This window comes from Ahaetulla prasina, chromosome 5 (genome assembly GCF_028640845.1).
Source record: "Ahaetulla prasina isolate Xishuangbanna chromosome 5, ASM2864084v1, whole genome shotgun sequence".
NCBI classification, from domain to species: domain Eukaryota; kingdom Metazoa; phylum Chordata; class Lepidosauria; order Squamata; family Colubridae; genus Ahaetulla; species Ahaetulla prasina.
Window position 1 is genome coordinate 117,444,431 of NC_080543.1, and position 23,554 is coordinate 117,467,984.

Genomic DNA, 23,554 nt, shown 5'->3' on the forward strand with positions numbered 1-23,554 from the left:
TGTATTTGTATGCACATGCATAAATGGGCCTCTGGTGGCTCAGACTGCTAAGACAGTCTGTTATTAACACAGCTGCCTGCAATTACTGCAAGTTCAAGTCCCACCAGGCCCAAGGTTGACTCAGCCTTCCATCCTTTATAAGGTAGGTAAAATGAAAACCCAGATTGTTGGGGGCAATAAGTTGACTTCGTATATAATATACAAATGGATGAAGACTATTTCTTAACATGGTGTAAGCTGCCCTGAGTCTTCGGAGAAGGGCGGGGTATAAATGCAAATTAAAAAAAATCTGTTAGTAAAATACAAAGGGTTGTGCTGCAAACACATATATTGATCCAAAGCCAGGTAAAATTAGAAACTGTTTATTTAGATACCAATTCTAATGGAACTGAAATTTTGTTAGCTGAATTTAGATTCAGGAAAGGGTTAATTATATAGAAACATATTGATAAAGTGATAGTGATAGAAAGTGAATGATATAGAAAGATGGAGATGGATATAAAACTAGAACTATTTGTTGAGACGAATGAACACCCCCCAGACACATTCAATCAGACTAGCTCATAGGATCGATACACACATACAGTATATGTATATTCATTCACCGGCAGTATAGGTGCACAGAACTTAAAATGTTAGTGAAAGTTACTAAATAAAATTATGACAATATATTTCTTCTACATGACTGCTATTTCTGAAAATGGAATTCCTAAAGTAGGAGACCATGAATTCTAGTCCCATTTTAGCCATGAAAGTTGCCTGGGTGACTTTAGGCAAATCAATAGGAGGCTGTGAGTTCTAGTCCTGCCTTAGGTATGAAAGCCAGCTAGGTGACTCTAGGCCAGTCACTCTCTCTTAGCTCAGCTCCACTCAGCTCAGCTCACTTTATTGGTGTGGGGCAAATCGGAGGAAGGAGTTGTGTTGGATATGTTCCCTGCTCTGAGTTATTTTTAAAAATAATAAAGGTGGGATGCAAATACATACATATTATACAGTGTGGAAAACTTCTGGGAAAAGTATATTTTTGAGGTTTGATGGCTAATAATACCACTTTTTTTTTTTTTTTGAGTTTTAAGATAATCATATTCCACTGCTGGAATGGCCTGGGAATAGCCCAGACCTTAACCCAATTGAAAAATCTATGGAGCTGACGAAAGAAACTTATTAGTCAGAAGTGACCCAGCAATAAAACCCAGTTAATAGAAGCAATCATTCAATCTTGCTTTCACATTATAACAGCTGCAGAACTAAAAGACTTGGGTCACTTCATGGGAAGAAGTTGTAAGGCCGTAATTCATGCTAAAGGTTACCCAACTAAGTATTAACTGACATGGTGATAATTTTTGTATATCTCGTTTTTTCTACGTGTTTCACTTTTCTTCTTTATACTGTAACTGCTATTCTAATAGCAAACCCTTCATAAAAGTTATTGCATTACATTCTTGATTAAATTATCTTTCCATTGATATATAATTTTATGGTAGTACTCCCCCCCAAAAAGTGGTGTTATTAGCTAATTTTAGAAAATAGACTTTTACCAAAAGGTTTCCACAGTTTTGGCCATTACTGTATGTATATATATAGAGAGAGAAGAAAAAAGTGCTACCGCAAACACATTTCACTACAAGAAAAGAAACTTAAAAAAAAAAAACCTGAAGGAACTAATTTAAAAAAAAAACACTGAAGTGAAACAAAAAGCCCAATCTCTTCGGCCAATGGCCATTTAAAGACATAGTTATAGAGCAGGGGTCTCCAACCTTGGTCCCTTTAAGACTTGTGGATTTCAACTCTCAGAGTTCCTCAGCCAGCTTTGCTGGCTGGGAGTTGAAGTCCACAAGTCTTAAAGGGACCAAGGTTGGAGATCCCTGTTATAGAGGCTTCACTATAATGTACAATATTCCACATCATAAGAAAGGGTCAACCAATCTCAGCAAAAGAACATCCTGGCTTTCCAGTATTAACCGAGAAAAGCCTATCGTAATGAAGAGGAGAAAAAAGGGCACAAATAGGGATTTTTAAAAAAATGAAATCTAAATATGGAAAATAATTTGATGGGGATGGATGGTTGACAGACAGACAATAAAATTTGTTTTTTTGTTTTTTAATGACCCCGTAATCCCTTGCATCAGGATGGAGTCAGGGCAACTGAATAGAGCTGAGTGTTTACTGGCCAGATGCCCTTCCTGTCGCCAATGCAGAGTTCCCAGCAGATATTTACTCATTATGCCCAGAGAGAAAAATATCTGCCGCTGCCTAGGATCGAACTCGCAGCCTCCTGATTATGAGGCAAGAGCTCCACCTCCAGGCCACTGCACCACTCAGACAGATGATAAGAATGCCTTTAAATGTATCTGAAGCAGAAACCTAGCCAGGGAAATGTTATCTCATTAGATGAGATGAGCAAGAGGGAAGGAAGAAATGGACTTCCTAGGGAAGATATCATTTGCATAATGTCTTTATTACAGATGATATAGAACAGGTCCTTGAGCCTGAGCTGATCTCCTCAGTGAAGAAATTGGAACAACTAAAGCTCATAGAGGTAACAGGAGGTGATATTTTAAATATCCCATGAAACCTCAGCAAATCACTGAGTCCTTATGGCTCATTCCCAAATGTTCTTAAATAATTCATGAGAAACTGCTGACCTAGCCAAACATATGTAACTCCTCTGTCTTATAAGGTTCAGTGCCAGAGCCCTAGACTGCAGCCTGCATGACACCAATTTTTAAAAAGGGACTCAAAAGGTATCTGAGAAATGATGGGCTGTTCAGCCCTGTATCTTCTAAGCAAATTGGTAAAAAGTGAAAAAAAAAAAAAGAAATAGCTGGGAGGATAGAGGAACAAGCTTCACCAGTGTGGTGTTCTAGAGGTGGAGCTTTCGTTTCACAGTCAGAAGGTTGTGATTTTGATCTGAGGTGGCGGTAGATATTTCTCTATTTGGGCGCAATGAGTAATTGTCTGCTGTGAATTTTGCATAGGCATCAGGAAGGGCATCCAGCCAGTAAACACTCAAGGTCTGTTTAGTCACCCCAACTCCACCCTGAAGCAAGGGGTTCCAGGGTCATTAAAATAAAACAAACAAACAAACACACACAGAGAGGAACAATTATTTATTTGTTTGTTTGTTTGTTTGTTTATTTATTTATTTATTTATCTATCTATTTTGTCAAGCATGTCTTTTATGACAGATACAAGTGTAAATATAATTATAAATACATGTAAAGGATATGAAAAAAAGAAAACATTAGGACAGGGATGGTAGGCACACTGGTGCGCTTATGCACACCTCTTACAGACCTCTTAGGAATGGGGTGAGTTCTACAGTAGATACTCTAAGGTTAAAGTTTTGGGGATTTGGAGAAGAAACAATCTCAATGAAGGACAGTTAGCATGGATTCTGTGAAAGTAAGTCTTGTCTCACCAATCTTCTATAATTCCTAAGAATGTAGAAGATACATGGAAGAAGTTAAGTTTATCCGCACATATACTAGGATTTTCAAAAAGGCTTTGACAAAGTTCCTTATGACAGTTCCTTGAGTTCAAATACACTCTATGCATTTTTACTATACATTTTAATTCTACTTCTATTTTGTCTATTTCTTTCTTTCTTTTTTCTGTTCTCAGTCCAGTTATACCACTTCTCCCATATTGTGTAGTATTCCGAATCTATTTGGCCTTTCAGTTCAATTTCTAATTTATCCATTTCAGCACAGTCAAATACTTTTTTAATTACTAAATCTTTGGAAGGTATGTTTATATTTCTCCAACATTGCGCCAAAGCTAACCTTGCTGCGGTTATTATATGTAAAATAAAATTTATTATTCTTTTATCGTATTTCCTTTTAGCTATCCCTAGGAGAAATAGTTCCGGGTTATATGCTATCCAGTGGTGGGATTCACCAGTTCGCACCACTTCAGGAGAACCAGTTTGGCAAACTGGTTGTTGGAAGAAATCATTTGGGCAGACAACCAGTTGTTAAATTACTTGAATCCCACCACTAATTCTATCAGATGTCCAGTTAGTGGAATTGGAAAGTTTTGGTATGTAAATAATTACAGTTCTGCATAAGATAAGTAAGATTTGTTTATCTGTAAAAAACGCAATAAAAATATTAATTAACAACAACAACAAAAAGTTCCTTAGACTTTGAGATTTTACAATTCTAATTAGAGACTTTACTTAAATTAAAATGGCTTTTAAGCCACCAAAAGCTCCCATGACGAGAAGGGGGTCTGAAACTAACTTGGAAGATATGTTAAAGGAACAGAACAGAGTTTCTGAAGAGAGATTTAAAGAAATTATGAATAATATTCATGGTGTGAAGGATCAACTTAGGGAAGAAATTAAAGAGATTAATAAAAAAAATTAGAGATGATTTATTGATGGTTTTTCAAGGTTTGGCAAAAAATTTGGAAGTAATGTGTGGAAAGTAGAAAGTGGAAGTAATTAGTTAAGCAAATCAGTATTTGGATAATAAAGTTGGAGAGCTCCAAAATAAAGTGGATAAAAATGAGGACCATGCGGTGGTATTGCAATATAGAGTGTTAGAGAAGGCTTTGAGAATTAGGGGTCTCCAGGATCGGAAGGAAGAAGATATTTAAAAAGTTATATCAGAAGCCTTAGCTGAAATGTTAGGAACGGACCCTCGAGAAGTTGATTTTCAAATTGATAAGGCATATAGGGTTAATTCTTGGGTAGCGAGGCAGAAAAAGCTCCCAAGAGACATTGTAATTTATTTTTTGACTTCTACAATAAGAAATCAGATTTTGCAAGCTACATACCAAAAGAAATTGCAAATAGGAGAACAGGAGGTGTTGGTTTTGAAAGAGATCCCTGCTAAAATGTTAAAGGATAGAAGGGACTTTAGATTTTTTACACAAGAGCTTAAGAAGCATCAGATTCAATACAGATGGGAGGTTCCAATTGGCTTAACAGTATTTTTTCAAGGCAGGAGATATCGAATTGATACTGAGTTGAAAGCAAAAGATTTTCTTTTTAATGTATTGAAAGTGGATGTAGAAACAGTGGATAAAAGTCTTCAAGAGAAACAGAGTGGGGAAGTTGAAACTACACCTGTGATGTCAGTATCTCAAGAACAACCTCAAGAACAAAGAGTTACAAGGGGAGCTATTAGGCGTAAGGAGATAGAGGAACGACTTCAAAGACAGGAACGGGATTCTACTACTGAAGCTGTGGGAGGAGCCAAGCCGAAGAGTGAGAGTCTTCAGCTAATTGCTCAGAAGCTTCAAGAGGCCTGTGATGGCAAATACATTTTTGACATGGATGTTAATGGTTTGAATTCAGCACAGAAAAGAAGAAAAATATTTCATTATTTGAAACAATTTAAAAACGATGTGATATGTTTGCAAGAGACACATATAAAATTATCAGATCAGAAATATTTGATTAATTCGAAATTAGGTAAACATTTTGTTTCTTCTGCTCTGAATAAGAAAAATGGTATAGTTATATATTTGAAGAAAAATATATCAGCTAAATTAATTGAAACGGACATTCAAGAAAGATATATTGCTATTGAATTGATTTTAGAAGGAAAAAAGACACTTGTGATTGGCATATATGCACCTAATCAACAACAAGAAAATTTTTATAAACTGTTACATGAAAAATTGACTCTTTGGGACTATAAAACATTTATTATATTAGGGGATTGGAATGGTGTAATGGATATTAGAAAAGATAAAAGAACTCTTTCTAAGAAAATTCCTATGCATGCAAAACTGCCTAAATCTTTTTTTGATTTGATGGAAGATTTTGAGTTGAAAGATATATGGAGAAGGCAGAATTTTGATGGTAGAGACTATACTTATTTTTTGGATAGGCACCAATCTTTTTCACGTATTGATTTTATATTAATTACCAATGACTTGCTTTCTAGGGTTAAGAAAACGAAGATATTTCCAAGGTGTTTAACTGATCATAGTCCGGTATGGATGGAGTTGCAATATGAAGGTGGAAGAAGATCATGGAGAATAAATGAAAATTTGTTTAGATATGAGGATAATGTAAATCAATGTAAAAAACGAAAGAATTTTTTGATTATAATTTGAATATGGGAACTTCGATAGAAATGGTGTGGGATGCTAGCAAGGCCTTTATGAGAGGTAATTTGATATATATTAATAGTAGACAGAGGAGAAAATTACAAAAACAGCGTAGGGATTTAGAAGAGGAAATTCAGAGGAAACAACAATTATTGGTATATAATCCACATGATTTAAAAATTAATGAGGCGATAAAGATATTACAGAGTCAATTTAATATGTTAATGGCAGATCAGGTGGCAACCAATATACAATATGCTAAACATAATACTTTTTGTAATGCCAATAAATCAGGGAGGTGGTTGGCTTATATGTTAAGGAAAAGACAGAAAGCACGTACTATTGAAAGAATTGAATACAAGGGTAAAGTGAGATTTCAACAGGATAAAATTAAAAAAGCTTTCTTGGAATATTATACAAATTTATATGCCAGAGATACAATATTGAATATGGATATTGATAAATATTTGAAAGAATATAAGGTTAAAGGTTTAACTAATGAACAAAGGGAAGAGTTGAATCGGCCTATAACTTCTGAGGAAATTATTTTGGTAATAAAGCAATTAAAAATAGGGAAATCCCCGGGCACAGATGGACTTACAGCAATATATTATAAAAAGTTACAGGATGAGATAGTTGGTCCACTTATGGAGTTATTTAATCAGATACTGATGGGAGGAGGAGTGCCACCATCATGGAGGACTACTTTTATTTCATTGATACCAAAAGAGGATCAGGATTGTACTAAGCCTGGGAATTATAGACCGATTTCACTCTTGAATAATGATTATAAGATTTTTGCGAAAATAATGGCAAATAGGTTAATGGAAATTGTACAACAAAGGATTCATACTGACCAGTCTGGTTTTATAAAAGGGAGACAAATGAGGAATAATGTTAGGCAGATAGTGAATTTATTGGAATATTTGGAAAAGAAAAATCAGATTCTGGCAGCGTTTATATTTTTGGATGCAGAGAAAGCTTTTGATCGTTTGCATTGGGAATTTTTATTTAAATTAACAGACAAAATGCAATTTGGAAATGGTTTTATAAGAATACTTAGGGCAATTTATGGAGAGCAAACAGCTCAGATAATAATTAATGGTAGTTTGACAGATAGTTTTAAAATTGCGAAAGGAACAAGGCAGGGGTGTCCTTTATCACCTTTATTGTTTATTTTATCTTTGGAACCTTTATTGGATAAGATAAGAGAGTTAAGGGAGATAGAGGGTATTAGAATTAGAAGACATGAATATAAAGTCAGAGCATTTGCAGATGATTTGGTTGTTATGTTGACTCAGCCTATAAATTCAAGTGTATATTTGTTGGAAGTAATTAATCAATATGGAAGGGTCTCAGGGTTTAAAGTGAATCAAAATAAAACAAAAGTGTTAACCAAAAATATGATTAAGAATCAGAAAGAAAAACTAGAGGAAATAACAGGATTTGAAATTGTAAAAAAGGTTAAATATTTAGGAGTCTTTCTTACTTCATCAAATGTAAAATTGTATAAGAATAATTATGATGTGTTATGGAAAAAAATTCAGAAGGAAATGAATACTTGGAAAAAATTACAATTATCTTTGTTGGGGAGAATAGCAGCTATAAAAATGAATGTTTTGCCTAAATTCTTGTTCTTGTTTCAGATGATACCAATAATTAAGAAAGACAAAAATTTGGAAGAATGGCAGATTGGAATTAATAAATTTATATGGGAAGGGAAAAAAGCGAGAGTCAAAATGAAAATAATGCAAGATACACGGGAAAGAGGAGGATTAAAAATGCCTAATTTAAAACTGTATTATGAAGCAGTTGTTCTTTCGGTAATAAGTGATTGGTTTAATTTGACGGAGGAAAGGATTTTGAATATAGAAGGTTATGATTTATTATATGGTTGGCATGCATATTTATTGTATGATAAGAAAGTAGATAAAGCTTTTAAGAATCATGTGTTGAGAATTTCTCTTCTGCGTGTCTGGAAAAAATATTATTATAAGTTAAATTATAAAATTCCTATATGGGCAAGTCCTCGGCATGCAGTAGAGAATATAAATATAGAACAGGAACAAGAAATGATTACTTATAAAGATCTTTTATATAATGAGAGGGGAAATTTACAACTAAAATCTTTGGATACATTAAAAGAAGAAGGGAGGAATTATACTTGGTTTCAATATGGACAGTTAAAGGCTAGATGGAAAGAAGATCAGAAAATTGGTATTATTCAAAATGAAGAAAATTTGGTTAAACAAATTAGAAATCAAACCCAGGGGCATATAAAGAGATTGTATACTGTGTTGATAGAAATAGATTCTGAAAGAGATTTAATAAAGGATTGTATGATAAAATGGGCACAGAATATTCAAGAACCAATAATGTTGGAAACATGGGGAAAAAATTGGGTTAGAAATGTTAAATTTACGCAAGCGCAGAATTTAAGGGAAAAATTTTATAAGATGTTTTATAGATGGCATTTAGATCCTAAGAAATTATCATGTATGTATCCAGATATGCAAGCGAAATGTTGGAGATGTAATTGTGATGATGCTACATATTTTCATGTATGGTGGACTTGTAAGAAAATTAAGTCTTTCTGGATAAGAATCTGGTGGATTATGCAGAATGTTCTGAAGAAGAAGATAAAGTTCCTACCACAATTTTTCCTTTTGGGAATAACAACGGACTGTACAGTGATTGAGACTAAGTTGATTTTGAACTTAATAACAGCAGCAAGACTGTTGATTGGACAATATTGGAAGAAAAAAGAATTACCCACAATAGAAGAATGGATATTGAAAGTTTCCAATTTGGCTGAGATGGCTAAAATCTCAGCCTTCTTGAAAGACAGTACTCAAGAAAAATATTTAAATGAATGGAAGAACTGGATTGATTATATTCAAAATAGATATCAGATTAAGAAATTTCAGATTGCCTTTGAATGAAGGACGTTGTTTTTGATTTTAATGGAAGAAGTCAGGTTATGTGAGAGAGAAGGATTATAATTGTGTTAGATTTTAAAAATTTAATGTATGACTGTTTGTTTATTGAACTATACCTTGTGTTTGCTCCGGGAAGTCAGGGGGGGAGGGGGTTTTTGGAGGGAGCGGGGAAGGAGGGGGAGGGGGGAGGGAAAAAATTTAATTGTTGTTGTAAAACCTTTTCAATAAAAAAAAGAAAAAAAGAAAGTTCCTTGAGTTAACTTAGCACTAATGGGATAAGATGCTTTGATCTTTCATGGATTGATAACTCATTAAAAAACAGATAGCAAAGAGGGAAAATAAATGGCCAATTTTCTAAACGAAGGAAAGTGTCAGGCCCCATACTGCTTGGAAAGGTCAAAAAAGAAAAATTACAAAAAATACTGATAAGACATCTTTAATGTTAATCTGGGGCACACACAGAAACTTAAAAGTGGTGAGAGAAGTTTCCTGTCCTTGAATTAATGAGATGGAGGGTCATTGAATGACTTGAAATGCTTCTCCTGCAGTGGAGCAAAATTGTCTTTTATGAGAAAATCTGTCAAATAATCTATTTGCTTTAGTTTGGTGTTTATGTCTACTTTCTCTTCAATTCCTTTTCCTGCTTCCATACAATCTCACAGGATGTCAACTCTTAAATCAACGGCTTCTTTTTACTTTTTTTCTTAGTTGTCATATATATGGAGGGAGGAGGAATTACAGGGTGTAGGATAATTCCTCCCAGGTATTAGATATAACAGTGATAAGGCCTGTGGGAATCAAGGTCATCTCAATGAGAACTTGTAACAACCGGAGGGAGTAGTTGAGCAGCCTGCCATCTACTTGATTAACTAACGTGACCAATGACACTAGAGTGTGTGAGTGATATCTATTTCTTTTATTATAACAAAACTTGGTGTGGGAAATGAAAATATAGGCTATTGATCTATTAGATCTAATAAGGCCTCTGATTGATAGCAGCCCTCAAATAAAGTAATATGAACCAAAGTATTCAGCTGGGGTGGTTTTGTAAGGACAACAACTGTTACAACTAGCATAGTATGATTTTGCAAAGTAGATAGTTTCAGGAGTATATTTGGAATCAGAACATTGAAACTGTGAGAAATAAGGAACTGAAAGTAGCAGATGGACAGAAGTTTCAGATGTACACATAGGTATATAGAAACTAACGGTCAGCAGGAAAGAACAAGGAAATGAGTTATGAAATGTAACGAGTAAATTTCCATCTGTATGAGATTGTTAGAAAAGGGTATAAAAGATAGAGCTTTGCATCAGATCAGGGCCACTGGCCATAGCTGTTCCTTGCTGTGATACTGTCTTATTATGATGGCTGTTCATGTTCCAAATTGCTCGTGAAATAAACCTTCGAATCTCAAAGTAAGAATCATTGTTTGTGTTGCTGTCTTCTGCTTCAATTGGATTTTTCCACAACAATGGGAAATATTTAGAGTTGGTGTCACATTTGAATGTGATGATATGAGGTACTCAATAAAATGGATCTTTGAGAAAAGCCACAGCCTCAGAGTCCTCAACTGACTGGGCCATTACTCAGAACCATGGTGCAGTAAGTATGAGAGTTGTAGTCCCACCTGGTCCCTAAATTGGGACCAGTGATTTCTAACTGAGCCATCATTGACCAGTGAGCTGGCCAACTTTATTGATGATACTGAACTATAGGGAGTGGTAACAACTAAAGTGATGTTGAAGAGCTTTCGAAGAATCTCTTTAAACCAGGTGGATGGGCAACCAACATGGCCAACCAAACTCTTAAGGTCTTAAAATGCACAAGGGTAATTAAGACAATATAAAAACATACTGAGCTGCAAAAGGGTAATTAAGACAATATAAAAACATATTGAGCTGCACAAGTGTAACTAAGACAATAGACGTACATATTGAGATATTTATATCTCGAAAGTTTTCCTGATCTCTTCCTCAGCAGCTGATGAAAGAATTGTTTGTTTTAATTTCGTTTCATTTCAAATGTCATAATAATGTGATGTCTCATGCTGGTTCAGAACAGAGGAGGTTTTGTCTAGCTGTGAACAGTGATTATTTCTATATGGAGCATGTGAAAGCAATAACAAATAGTGAAGGATAGCTTTAGAATTTATTTTAAAGCTGCCCTTGCTAGCGAACCTCATTTGTAGAAAGGTTAAATGTTATTCTATCATGGATACTATTCAGTGGTGGGATTCAAATAATTTAACAACTGGTTCTCTGCTCTAATGACCGGCTGGGTGGGCGTGGCCATGGTGGGTGTGACAGGCTGAGCATGTGACAGGCTGCCTCCTGCACACTCCTACGAGCAAAAACAGGTCATGGGGGCGCCGCCCCTGTGCCCCATTTTGGGCCTAGTACCTCCCTACACTTCCTGGAAGCAAAAAATGGGCCATGTGAGGGGCATTCTACACACATCCACACCCCATTTTGGGCCTACTGGACCTCCCTTCTGCCTCCTGGGAGCAAAAATGGGCTGCAGGGGATGGCTCTGTACCCCTCCTGTGCCCCATTTTGGGCCTAATAGCTTCTGTACACTTGCCTGGGAGCCAAAACAGGGCATGTGGGGACTCCTGGAAGGGGCAGGGAGGGGAGAGACGGAGCGGAGCCAGCCAGCAATTTAACAACTGGTTTGCCTGAACTGTCCCGAACCGGCTGAATCCTACCATTGATACTATTTAGACCAGGGGTCTCCAATCTTGGCAACTTTAAGACTTGTGGACTTCAACTCCCAGAATTCCTCAGCCAGCTTTGCTGGCTGAGGGATTCTGGGAGTTGAAGTCCACAAGTCTTAAAGTTGCCAAGCTTGGAGACCCCTGATTTAGACAACACCTCTGGATATATGTGACCAGCAATAGCTTTCAGAAAAAAACCCTGTTTTTATTAACCAATTAATATTTAAAAAATCATCATCCTGTATTTGAATAATTGATTGTCTTTTATAACTTCTCTTTAGGGTATTTTTTTCCCCAACTTTGATACAAATAAAAAAAAAACTTGGAAGGATTTTGTAAAACTTCAGTTAGCCCACTAAATATATTGCCTGTGCACATTTGGGGCCATCACGTTTTTGAATCAATATTACTGTGTTGTGTGAATGTGTTTAATGTTGAACTAGCTATTGGACAAGCTTAACCCTTTTGTGTTCCTGATGAAAATTCTCCCCCTCCCAATACTAACATACTGTACCTTTTGATAAACTGTATACTTTTGAAATGTTCTTCCAGTGGTAAATGTCACTGAAGCCTGGATTTGTAAACAGAGGGACAAGGAGGAAAAATCCAGTTCCATATGTTTTGACATCTTGTGCTTTTTACATGACATATATGAGTAGCCATTTTCCAAATCAGTAAACCAGAATCAGAGCTTCCAAACCAAAAGCATGATTCTTTCTGACAGAAAGTATTGATAACTGTAGAAGTATAACTTTGTATTAGAATTTTCAGTCCCATAAAAACAAAAGACTATTGAAGGAGCCGCGTGGCGCAGTGGTTAGAGTGCAGTACTACGGGCAACTTCTGCTGACTGGTGGTTAGAGTGGAGTACTGCAGACTACTTCTGCCAGCTGCCTGTAATTTGGCAGTTCAAATCTTACCAGGTTCAAGATTGACTCAGCCTTCCATCCTTCCAAGGTGAGTAAAATGGGGACCCAGATTGTTTGGGGCAATATACTGACTCTGTAAACTGCTTAGAGAGGGCTTTAAAACAGTGTAAAGCGGTATATACATCCAAGTGCTATTGGTATTGCATAGAGTCTGGATCAAACTGGTAAGTGGGGTACGCCAAATTCAACGTGACCTACCAGGCCTCCATACCACCATATTAGACATGAAAAACTTGGTCTACATGCAGTAGTTTCAGTTTACTGATTTATTATTAAGCCTATGCACAGGAATTTTGGTTAGCACCTACTTAGAACTCAGTAAGAGTTAACAACTTTCAAGGCAGTCTAGACTTAATTCATTTGTGGCTATGTAACAATTCTAAACTGATGCCTCTTTTACCTCCTCCCCCTGGGTCTACCAATCCTTCTTCTACACACCTTTAATAAACTTCTTGTTCTCCATGAGGATACAATACTATTGTTGGTGAAAGTGCTATATATGACAGTATCTGCATAATTGTTTTCATGATTAAAACTATGATTTGCATGCTGAAGATAGTAGTATCATTAATTATAATTGATCTCTAATTGAGCTCTTAGGGAGTTGGTTCTAAGGCATGATTGATTGAATGAACTAATGCAGCATAAGCAAATTTCATGACTCAGTTTCATTATTTTCCATATGTGTTGCACAAAGTTATTTTTGCCTATTCAAACATATAGTAAGCTTTATAAAGTGAAGTGTCATTTATTCCTAGGTAAGTTAGTAAAAGTTTGTAGTCTTAATCTACTAAAATCTCTATTCTTTATTATGCTTGAATAAGGAAAGATACATTTGTTAGTGATATGGCACCATGCACACCAATCTGCCCTCCAAATTTTTAATAATCTTTGATCCCCTAAATTATCAGCTCTGAGAAAAACTTTAAAAAATATTCTATTACTAAAAAAATAATATTTCTTGTTAGATAAGGAAACCTATACAGTAGTATGTGAGAAAAGAAGTTTTCTTCAAGGATCCTTATTAAAAATGCTAATATAGTAAGATGAATATGCATCTAGATGGAGAGAGGTATGCAGTTGGGTACCCCAAGGCTCTGTTTTAGGCCCAGTACTCTTCAACATCTTCATCAATGACTTTGAAAAGGTGATAGATGGGGAATTCATGAAATTTGCTGATGACACCAAGCTGGCAGGAATAGCCAACACTCAGGGAGATAAGATATAGAAGGATCTTGACAGACTTGAACATTGGGCGCTATCTAACAAAATGAAATCAATGGTAAAGAAAGTAAGGTTCTACATTTAGGCAAGAAAAACAAAATGCACAGGTACAGTATATGTGGTACCTCGCTCCATAGTAATAATGGTGAGAGGGATCTTGGAGTCCTAGAGGACAACCATTTAAATATGAGCTAGCAATGTGCAGTAGCTGCCAAAAAAGCCAACACAGTTCTAGGCTGCATAAACAAAGCGATAGAATCAAGATCACATGAAGTGTTAATACCACTTTATAATGCCTTGGTAAGGCCATACTAGGAATACTGCATTCAGTTTTGGTCACCACAATGTAAAAAATATGTGGAGATTCTAGAAAGAGGACAGAGAAGACCAACAAAGATGATTAGGGGACTGGAGGCTAAAACATATGAATAACAGTTGCTGGAACTGGGTATGTCCAGTTTAATGAAAAGAAAGACTAGGGGAGACATGATAGCAGTGTTCCAGTATCTCAGGGGCTGTCACAAAGAAGAGTAAGTCAAGCTATTCTCCAAAGTACCCGAGGGCAAGACAAGAAGCAATGGATGGAAACTAATCAAGGAGAGAAGCAACTTAGAACTAAGGAGAAATTTCGTGAGAGTTAGAAGAATTAATCAGTGGAACAACTTGTCTGCAGAAGTTGTGAATGCTCCAACACTGGACGTTTTTAAGAAGATGTTGGATAAGCATTTGTCTGAAGTGGTATAGGGTTTTCTGCCTAAGCAGGGGGTTGGACTAGAAGACCTCCAAGGTCCCTTCCAACTCTGTTATTCTATTCTATTCAATATGTATGATGACACATGGTAAGGGAACAATAAGTTTCTTATGTCTGCTAGGCTGTCCTTTTGAGGCAAAGCTTCTAAATAAAATCATGGTATCATCATTATTTGGATCTTCATTAATGTTATGTCATTTCTGAATAATCCTTACTAATGTGATATAATTTCTTTATTCTAAATTTCAGTCAAAGTTCCCCAGATGAATGCTTTGCAATTCAGTATTTCATGATTAATAAATAATTTCTTTCTATGTTTTTGGTTCCAGGATTAATTTTACTTGTTACTATTAAATGATGACACACTACATTGAATCTCAGAACAGAACTGACTGCATCTTTATCCATTCAGGATCATTAAGTAAACATTTCCTATACACAAAATGGCTTAATGTTGTTTGCATTTTTGTGAAGAAAAAAAAAATCTATTCTGAAAAAGCTTAAGGCTATATCTATGCAGAGCAAAATTATTTCCAGAACTCTATGGTTTAGTCTCATGAAATTTCTGAAATAGGTTAAGTTTCCGTCATTAAAAATAAGAAGAAGAAGAAGAAGAAGAAGAAGAAGAAGAAGAAGAAGAAGAAGAAGAAGAAGAAGAAGAAGAAGAAGAAGAAGAAGAAGAAGAAGAAGAAGAAGAAGAAGAAGAAGAAGAAGAAGAAGAAGAAGAAGAAGAAAAAGAAAAAGAAATACCAAATTTGTAGCAATCACTAAAGTAGAAAGCTACTTTGTTGTAGTGGTTGTCATGGTAGGGAAATGAATACAGATGTTAGGTTTCCTAGCAACCTTGGTCTTGCCTGTATTTTCTCACTAAGCAGAAAAGTGAAAAGCTGTCAATTTCATCCATTCATGAAACTTTCACAAATAATGTGCAGTTTTTCAGATTTCTGAAAGATTCAGGTCTTTAAGTCCTCCTTCCCTTTCCTCAAGGATACTCTTAGAAACTCAAAATAAATTTGAAAATCTAATTTTGATAAAGGCATGCAGAATGAAGATTACACTTAATTTAATATTATCCTTGCTTGGGAGCAAAAGAGATCTTCTTTTACAAAATAATTCCTAATTTTGAGTAATTCACTTTCCCATTACACTCTGCTCTTGTTTCAAGATGGATGGGAGCAGTTATATAGTTTAAGAAAATTGAGTATGAACTCAGTAATAACAATTATATTGATACGATTCTTAAACGGTTTAAATATATGCTGACCAAAAATGATTCACTTGGAAATCTGCAATAAATTTAATTAACATAGATAACATAGAATAATAGAATTGGAAGGGACCTTGGAGTTTACAGATTACAGATTAACAGAGTTGAAAGGAACCTTGTAGGTCATCTAATCCAACCCCCACCCAAGCAGGAGACCCTGCACCATTTCTGACAAAAGGCAGTCCAAACCCTTTGTGAAAGCCTCCACAACTTCTAAAGGCAAGCTGTTCCATTGGTTGATTGTTCTCACTGTCAGAAAATTCCTCCTTATTTCTAAGTTGAATCTCTCTTTGATCAGTTTCCATCCATTATTCCTTGTCTGGCCTTTGGGTGCCTTGGAAACTAGCTTGACTACTTCCTCTCTGTGTAAGGTAAAGGTAAAGGTTCCCCTTGCACATACGTGCTAGTCGTTGCCGACTCTAGGGGGCGGTGCTCATCTCCATTTCAAAGCCAAAGATCCAGCACTGTCCGAAGACGTCTCCATGGTCATGTGGCCGGCATGACTTAAAGCCAAAGGCACACGGAACTGTTGTGTCTTGCCTGCTCTCACCGCAGCCGGGGTCTGCTTATCTGCTTCCGAACCCTGAAGAATGTCCTAGCATGCCTCCCAGCCCCAGCCCTGGCTCCATGCCCAGACAGGCTGAGGAGGGGGCATCTCCTGGCCCCAGCCCTGGCTCCATGCCCAGACAGGCTGAAGAAGAGCAAATATCTCCAGCCCCCAGCTCTGGCTCCATGCCCAGGCAAACGGAGCAACTAGACCCCTCCCCCTCCTCCACAGCATGTGAGCCTGAGGAAGGTCAATTACCAACAGCTGCCGATTGGAGTGACCCTCGCGTCAGAAGACTTGATAGGCGGAGGCAACAGAAGGAAGGGAGGGGCAGGCCTGGATAAGTGCTGAGTCATGGAGCCACACCCCATGGCCTATATAAAGGATCTGCTTTCTGGCATTCTCTGAGTCAGGCAAAGTCTAAACATATCTTGCTGAAGTCACTTTCTGGTCTCCTGCCTGCCCTGAGGACTTTGTTAGGACTTTGGCAGAGCTGCAGAGGCATACCTGATTTGGATTTCCCTGACCCGGCCGTCAGCGGAGGAGTGGGACACGACAGGAACGCTATTACCTTCCCACCAAAGGTGGTACCTATTTTTTCTACTTGCATTTTTACATGCTTTCGAAACTTCTAGGTTGGCAGAAGCTGGGACAAGTAACGGGAGTTCACCCATTACACGACAGCACTAGGGATTCGAGCTGCCGAGCTGCCGACCTTTTGATTGACAAGCTCAGCATCCTAGCCCCTGAGCCACCGCGTCCCCCTCCGCTCTGTGGCAGCCCCTCAAATATTGGAACATTGCTATCATGTCTTCCCTGGTCCTTCTCTTCACTAGAGTTCTTCTAGCCCAACCCACTGCTCAAGTAGAAGACACTATACAATTTCAGATAAATGTTTGTCCTGTCTCTTTTTGAAAGGCTCCAGTGACATAACATCCATAACTTCTGAAGGCAAACTATTCCATTGGTTGATTGCTCTCACTTTTAGGAAATGTCTCCTTAGTTCTAGGTTGCTTATTTCTTTGCTTAGTTTCCAACCTTTGTTTCTTGTCTTGCCTTTTGGTGCTTTGGAAACAGTTTGATCCCTTTGTCTAGTAGGAGCCCCCAAAATATTGGAATACTGCTATCTCCCCAGTCCTTCTTTTCATTAGACTAAAAGGTAAAGGTAAAGGTTCCCCTCGCACATACGTGCTAGTCGTTGCCGACTCTAGGGGGCGGTGCTCATCTCCATTTCAAAGCCAAAGAGCCAGCGCTGTCCGAAGACATCTCCATGGTCATGTGGCCGGCATGACTTAAAGCCAAAGGCACACGGAACGCTGTTACCTTCCCACCAAAGGTGGTACCTATTTTTTCTACTTGCATTTTTACGTGCTTTCGAAACTTCTAGGTTGGCAGAAGCTGGGACAAGTAACGGGAGCTCACCCCATTACACGGCAGCACTAGGGATTCGAACTGCCAAGCTGCCGACCTTTTGATCGACAAGTCAGCGTCCTAGCCCCTGAGCCACCGCGTCCCCCTCCTCTCTGTGGCAGCCCCTCAAATATTGGAACATTGCTATCATGTCTTCCCTGGTCCTTCTCTTCACTAGAGTTTTTCTAGCCCAACCCACTGCTCAAGTAGAAGACACTATACAATTTCAGATAAATGTTTGTCCTGTCTCTTTTTGAAAGGCTCCAGTGACAGAACATCCATAACTTCTGAAGGCAAACTATTCCATTGGTTGATTGCTCTCACTTTTAGGAAATGTCTCCTTAGTTCTAGGTTGCTTATTTCTTTGCTTAGTTTCCAACCATTGTTTCTTGTCTTGCCTTTTGGTGCTTTGGAAATAGTTTGATCCCTTTGTCTAGTTGGAGCCCCCAAAATATTGGGATACTGCTGTCTCCCCAGTCCTTCTTTTCATTAGACTAAAAGGTAAAGGTAAAGTTTCCCCTTGCACATACGTATGTGCTAGTCATTCCCGACTCTAGGGGGTGGTGCTCATTTCCGTTTCAGAGGCGAAGAGCCAGCACTGTCTGAAGGCATCTCTATGGTCATGTGGCCAGCATGACTAAAATGCCAAAGGCGCATGGAACACTGTTATCTTCCCACCAAAGGTGGTCCTTATTTTTCTACTTGCATTTTTTACATGCTTTCAAACTGCTAGGTTGGAAGAAGCTGGGACAAGTAACGGGAGCTCACCCCGTTACACAGCACTAGGGATTTGAACCACTGAATTGCCAATCTTTTGATCGACAAGCTCAGCATCTTAGCCACTGAGCCTACTCAATTCTTGTAACTATTTATATGTTTTAGTCTCCAGGCCCCTAATCATTCTTGTTGCTCTTCTCTGCACTCTTTCCAAAGTCGCAATATCTTTTTTTTTATATCATGGTGACCAAAACTGGATGCCATATTCCAAGTATGGTCTTATTAAGGCTTTGTAAAACAGTTCTAGAACTTCATGTGACCTTAATAGGCAAATAGACTTAGTGGCTACCCCCAAACAACAGAAACATCAAAATAAAGCACTTTTTCAGAAAAAAAAAGTATTGAAAGAACTCCTAAGGAACTCTTAAAAAAAGCAAATGCCTTTATGATAACTTTGTAGCACGGCAACAGGCCTGGGCAACCAGAATTCAAATGCTTTGTAATTAGCATTTCCAAATAAGCATCCTGATGTTTATTAACAAGCTCAGCGTCCTAGCCCCTGAGCCACCGCGTCCCACTCCTCTCTGTGGCAGCTCCTCAAATATTGGAACATTGCTATCATGTCTTCCCTGGTCCTTCTCTTCACTATTTGTGTTATTTTTTAAAAAAAATCAGATGCTAAATTCAAGAGTTTTTGAATTCCCTTTAGAGCACATTCATGAAAGACTGCTATTTGTTCAGTTTTGGGGGGATTAAATATGTGAAAGGCTGGATACATTCCAAGCTATCATATTGCATTTCTTTCGGAAAGACAAATTCATTAGCAGGAAAGGTTGGTTGCCAGAGACTTTTTTTTTTTTTTTTTGTGGAGAGAAGGCGTGGTGGGAGGGAAGGCAAGGATGGAAAATAAACCTTTTCCGCATTGTCTGGTGTGTTCCATACAGTTAAATTTAGCCATCATTCTGGTGACATTTCAAACAGGATGACTCTTTCTTTCCCCCCCTCAAATTGTATGCTTTTTCCTGTTCCTGAACTCTAATGTCAGAACTAAAATTTACTACTCAAGTAGAACTTCTGCACTTTTGGAAAATGCAGGATGTTCTTTTGAAGGTTCTCTTTGCAAAAGCTGTCAATGTTTTCTCAAGGTGAATGTCGTTGAATGACACAACCTTTTACTTTGAACATGTACTTTCAATTAAAACATCAGGGCTTTAAAAAGTCTACTAAAGAAAGTGGGGGTTCATCGCACTCTATATAAACTCAAATCCTACAGCAGATGGAGCACATAACGTTTCTAGAAGTATGTGGACTGTCTAAGATCTAATCTGAATAACAGATTGCCGGTTCCATTCCAATAATTGATTCAAGGAACTAATTCAATTCAATATTAATCACCGATAATGTATATCAATGTATGCATAAACACTTATAAAATTAGCAAATCAATTTATTGGAAGACTGAGTTCAAAAGTGTGAAGGGGTAATTCAATCAGATAGTTTTAAATGCATGGCACACTCCTAAAAATAAGAAAATTTGGACAAACATCTGAAGCCCCAGTGAACTCAATGAAAAGTTTACACAATAATTTTACTTGCACTGTGTAAATACCGGGGAGCTACATGAGCACAATAGAATATTTTGACTAGATTTCCCCTTAATTAAGTTTGTGCTTGTACTCAGCATATTGTGAGAACCCAGTCAGTTTGATTGTCCACATAGTGCATTCTGTGAACCATTATTTTTTCTTTTCTTTTTTATGATCCTGTAGTCTCTTGATTCAGGGTGGGATCAAGGCGACTAGGTGGAGCTGAGCATTTACTGGCCGGATGCCCTTCCTGATGCCTATGGAGAGTTTGCAGCAGATACGTTCTCTCTTATTTTTTTCTGACAGAAAAAATTCTGCCACTATCTAAGTCTGAATTCTCAACCTTCCAAGTGGGAGATGAGCATCTGCATCACTTCATCACTGCCCTGCTCACATTCTGTGAATCAATATAAGTAGTTAATTCAGTAACCAGTGTAAAAAAGTCATGTGAACAAAGTCATCATAGTGCTACTATTGTTCAAGACTGCTTCTACATTTCCAAATAATCAAAGCTATATAGCTAGAGCTATATGTTGCTCTACTACTTTTGCAATAGGATGGAAATGGAACAATACTTCCACCAAATCTATTAGTTGTAACTTAAAAATTAAACACATTGGTCACAAGATTCACACATACATTACTGCAGCAACAAGGGCAATGTTCACTCTATAACATTTTAAGAAGTGTCACATTTGACATGTCATTTTTTTAAAAAAAATAAACTTGTTGTCAGGGTTCTGACGGATGCCCTAATTAAATAAAGAGCCTCGAGCCAAGCTTCAAAAGAAATTCAATCATTTATTAGGAATTTCATCTTGGCACCTTCCAAGTGAAGCCAACTCTGACCCTACATAATTTACAACCCAATCTTGACTCTGTTTCCTCTCTCCCCCCAGGGTGTAATATCAGTCACATTCACCAACAGAGCCGTTTCATGGGTTGTAGAGATCACTCTTCTCTGGCCACTGTGGGTAACCCTGGGAGACAGCCTTGAGAGAGATATGTCTGGAATGTGCTTTTGTTTTTGGTTGCTGTGCTGCTTCATCGTTTTCCCATCCCCCTTGCCTATGGCAACTTGAGAGCAGGCCAGGAATGCTTTGTGAGTTGACACCTATGCTGTATCTAATACAAATTTGGAAGACAATTCTTACTCCAAAAACTTAGCTTTGATACATGTACTAATTTAACATTTCACATTATTTCTAAAATGGTTCCACTGGAGAGTAGCAAGATCATTTGAAGTTTAAGACTATGGATTTTCAATCACAATAAAAGCCATTTGACTCCGTTAATATCCAGGTAATTCCTGTTATGATGTTGCATCATTATATGGAATCAGACACTTAAGATGTTATGCTGCTCAGTGAACATGATGCCTGCAGTTTTTCTTATCAAACAGAGTATTTAACATTGGAATAATTCTATCCATGTTAGATGATAGTCCCAAATGTGCTTTTTCAGGAGTCAACCCATAGGATAGTAGGGAATGGAAAGATCCTGTCAGAGCTGAAGAAGCTTCTTGGATGAGAAGTGAAACGTCTTCAAAAGAAAAAAACAAGGAAGTCCAGTTGGCTCCTAAAAAAGCACCTTTGGGACAACCATGACCTGGATGACTGAGAATCTTTACAGAATGTTAGATGATCATTCTCCAGCATCAGATAGCATAGGACAGTGATAGTGAACCTTTTTGGTGCCAAGTGCCCAAACTGTGTGTGCAAAACCCCAAAATGCAATGCGAGCGCCCTCCCATATGTGCCCCGCCCTCTACATATGTACCGCGCCCTGCCCCTCACCCATTTTAGGCTTCCAGGTTGCTTCAGGAGGTTTTCCAGGCCCAAAATGGGGCACAGGGGGGCACACTTACCAACATGCACCCCAAAATTCAATGTGAGCACCCCCGCACATGCGTCCCCCCCGTGCACACACGTCCCCCACATGTGCCCTGTGCATGCACGGCAGAGACCTGAAGACCAGCTTGCTGGCGGGAGGTACGCGTGCATGCGCGGTGGAGCTGGGCTGGGATGACGACTGGTGTGCCCATAGAGGGGGCTCTGCATGCCACCTACATGCCATAGGTTCACCATCACGGGCACAGGAAATTGTAAATCTCTATGGGTTTGAATTTCAGAGTTAAGATGCACGTGTTCGTTCTTAGTAATAGAAGCTTTTTCTTACCGGACTCCTTTTTCTCTTTGTAGCAGGGGTTATGATTTCTCTTGCAAGGTTTTTTTGTTCTCACAGAACTTGAACTTTGCAAGGGTGAGTGATGATAGAGCTTGCTCATTAGGTCAGGTCTGATTTAAATTCTGAAACGATTGTACGGTATCTGAAGAACAGCTCCACTGGAGGTAGAATTGTATGGGAACCGTTTCAAATTAATCTTTCCTGTGCGTTTATTTATTATTAGATTTAGATTTTACTTCCCCTTCTTTTTTTCCCCCAGGATCACAACAAACCTTAGAGCTGGGCAAAGAAAAATGCTTAGATCTAAAAAACTATTCATGGGCTTTTATGGTTGAGAACTGATTTGAATCACTCCTCTGAATACAGCAAAATACCTTATGCCACCAGACTAAAAATACTGGGTTTAGAAAATTTAGAACTCCGCCGCCTTCGATATGACCTGAGTTTAACTCATAGAATAATCTGTTACAATGTCCTTCCTGTTGAAGACTACTTCAGCTTCAGTCGCAACATTACATGAACACACAATAGATTTAAGCTTAATGTGAACCGCTCCAATCTTGACTGCAGAAAATATGACTTCAGTAACAGAGTTGTTAATGCCTGGAATGCACTACCAGACTCTGTGGTCTCTTCCCAAAATCTCCAAAGCTTTAACCAAAGACTAACTACTATTGACCTCACCCCATTCCTAAGAGGTCTGTAAGGGGCGTGCATAAGAGCACCAATGTGCCTACCGTTCCTGTCCCAATGTCCCCTTTGATTGTATCCAATTTGTATAGTTTTTTTATATATATACTTATGCTTATATATATGCTTATATATCGTCTAGTTATTTCATGTTATGCTTACATATACTGTTGTGACAAATAAATAAATAAATAAATAAATAAAAGAAGCAACCTAGAACTAAGAAGAAATTTCTTAACAATGGAATGACTTGCCTCCAGAAGTTGTGGATACTCCATCACTGAAGGCTTTTACGAAGAGACTGGAAAGCCACTTGTCTGATAGGGTCACTTATATGAAATGGTATAGGTTTGACTAGATGACTTCCAAGGTCCCTTCCAACTCTTTTATTCTGTTACTCTGTTATTCTTCATGGTTTATTTATGTCCAATATTCATGGTTTATTCATGGTCCAATATTTTAGCCACTACACCACGTTGGTTTAATCTCTATCCCAGTGGTGAAATCCAAATTTTTTTACTACTGGT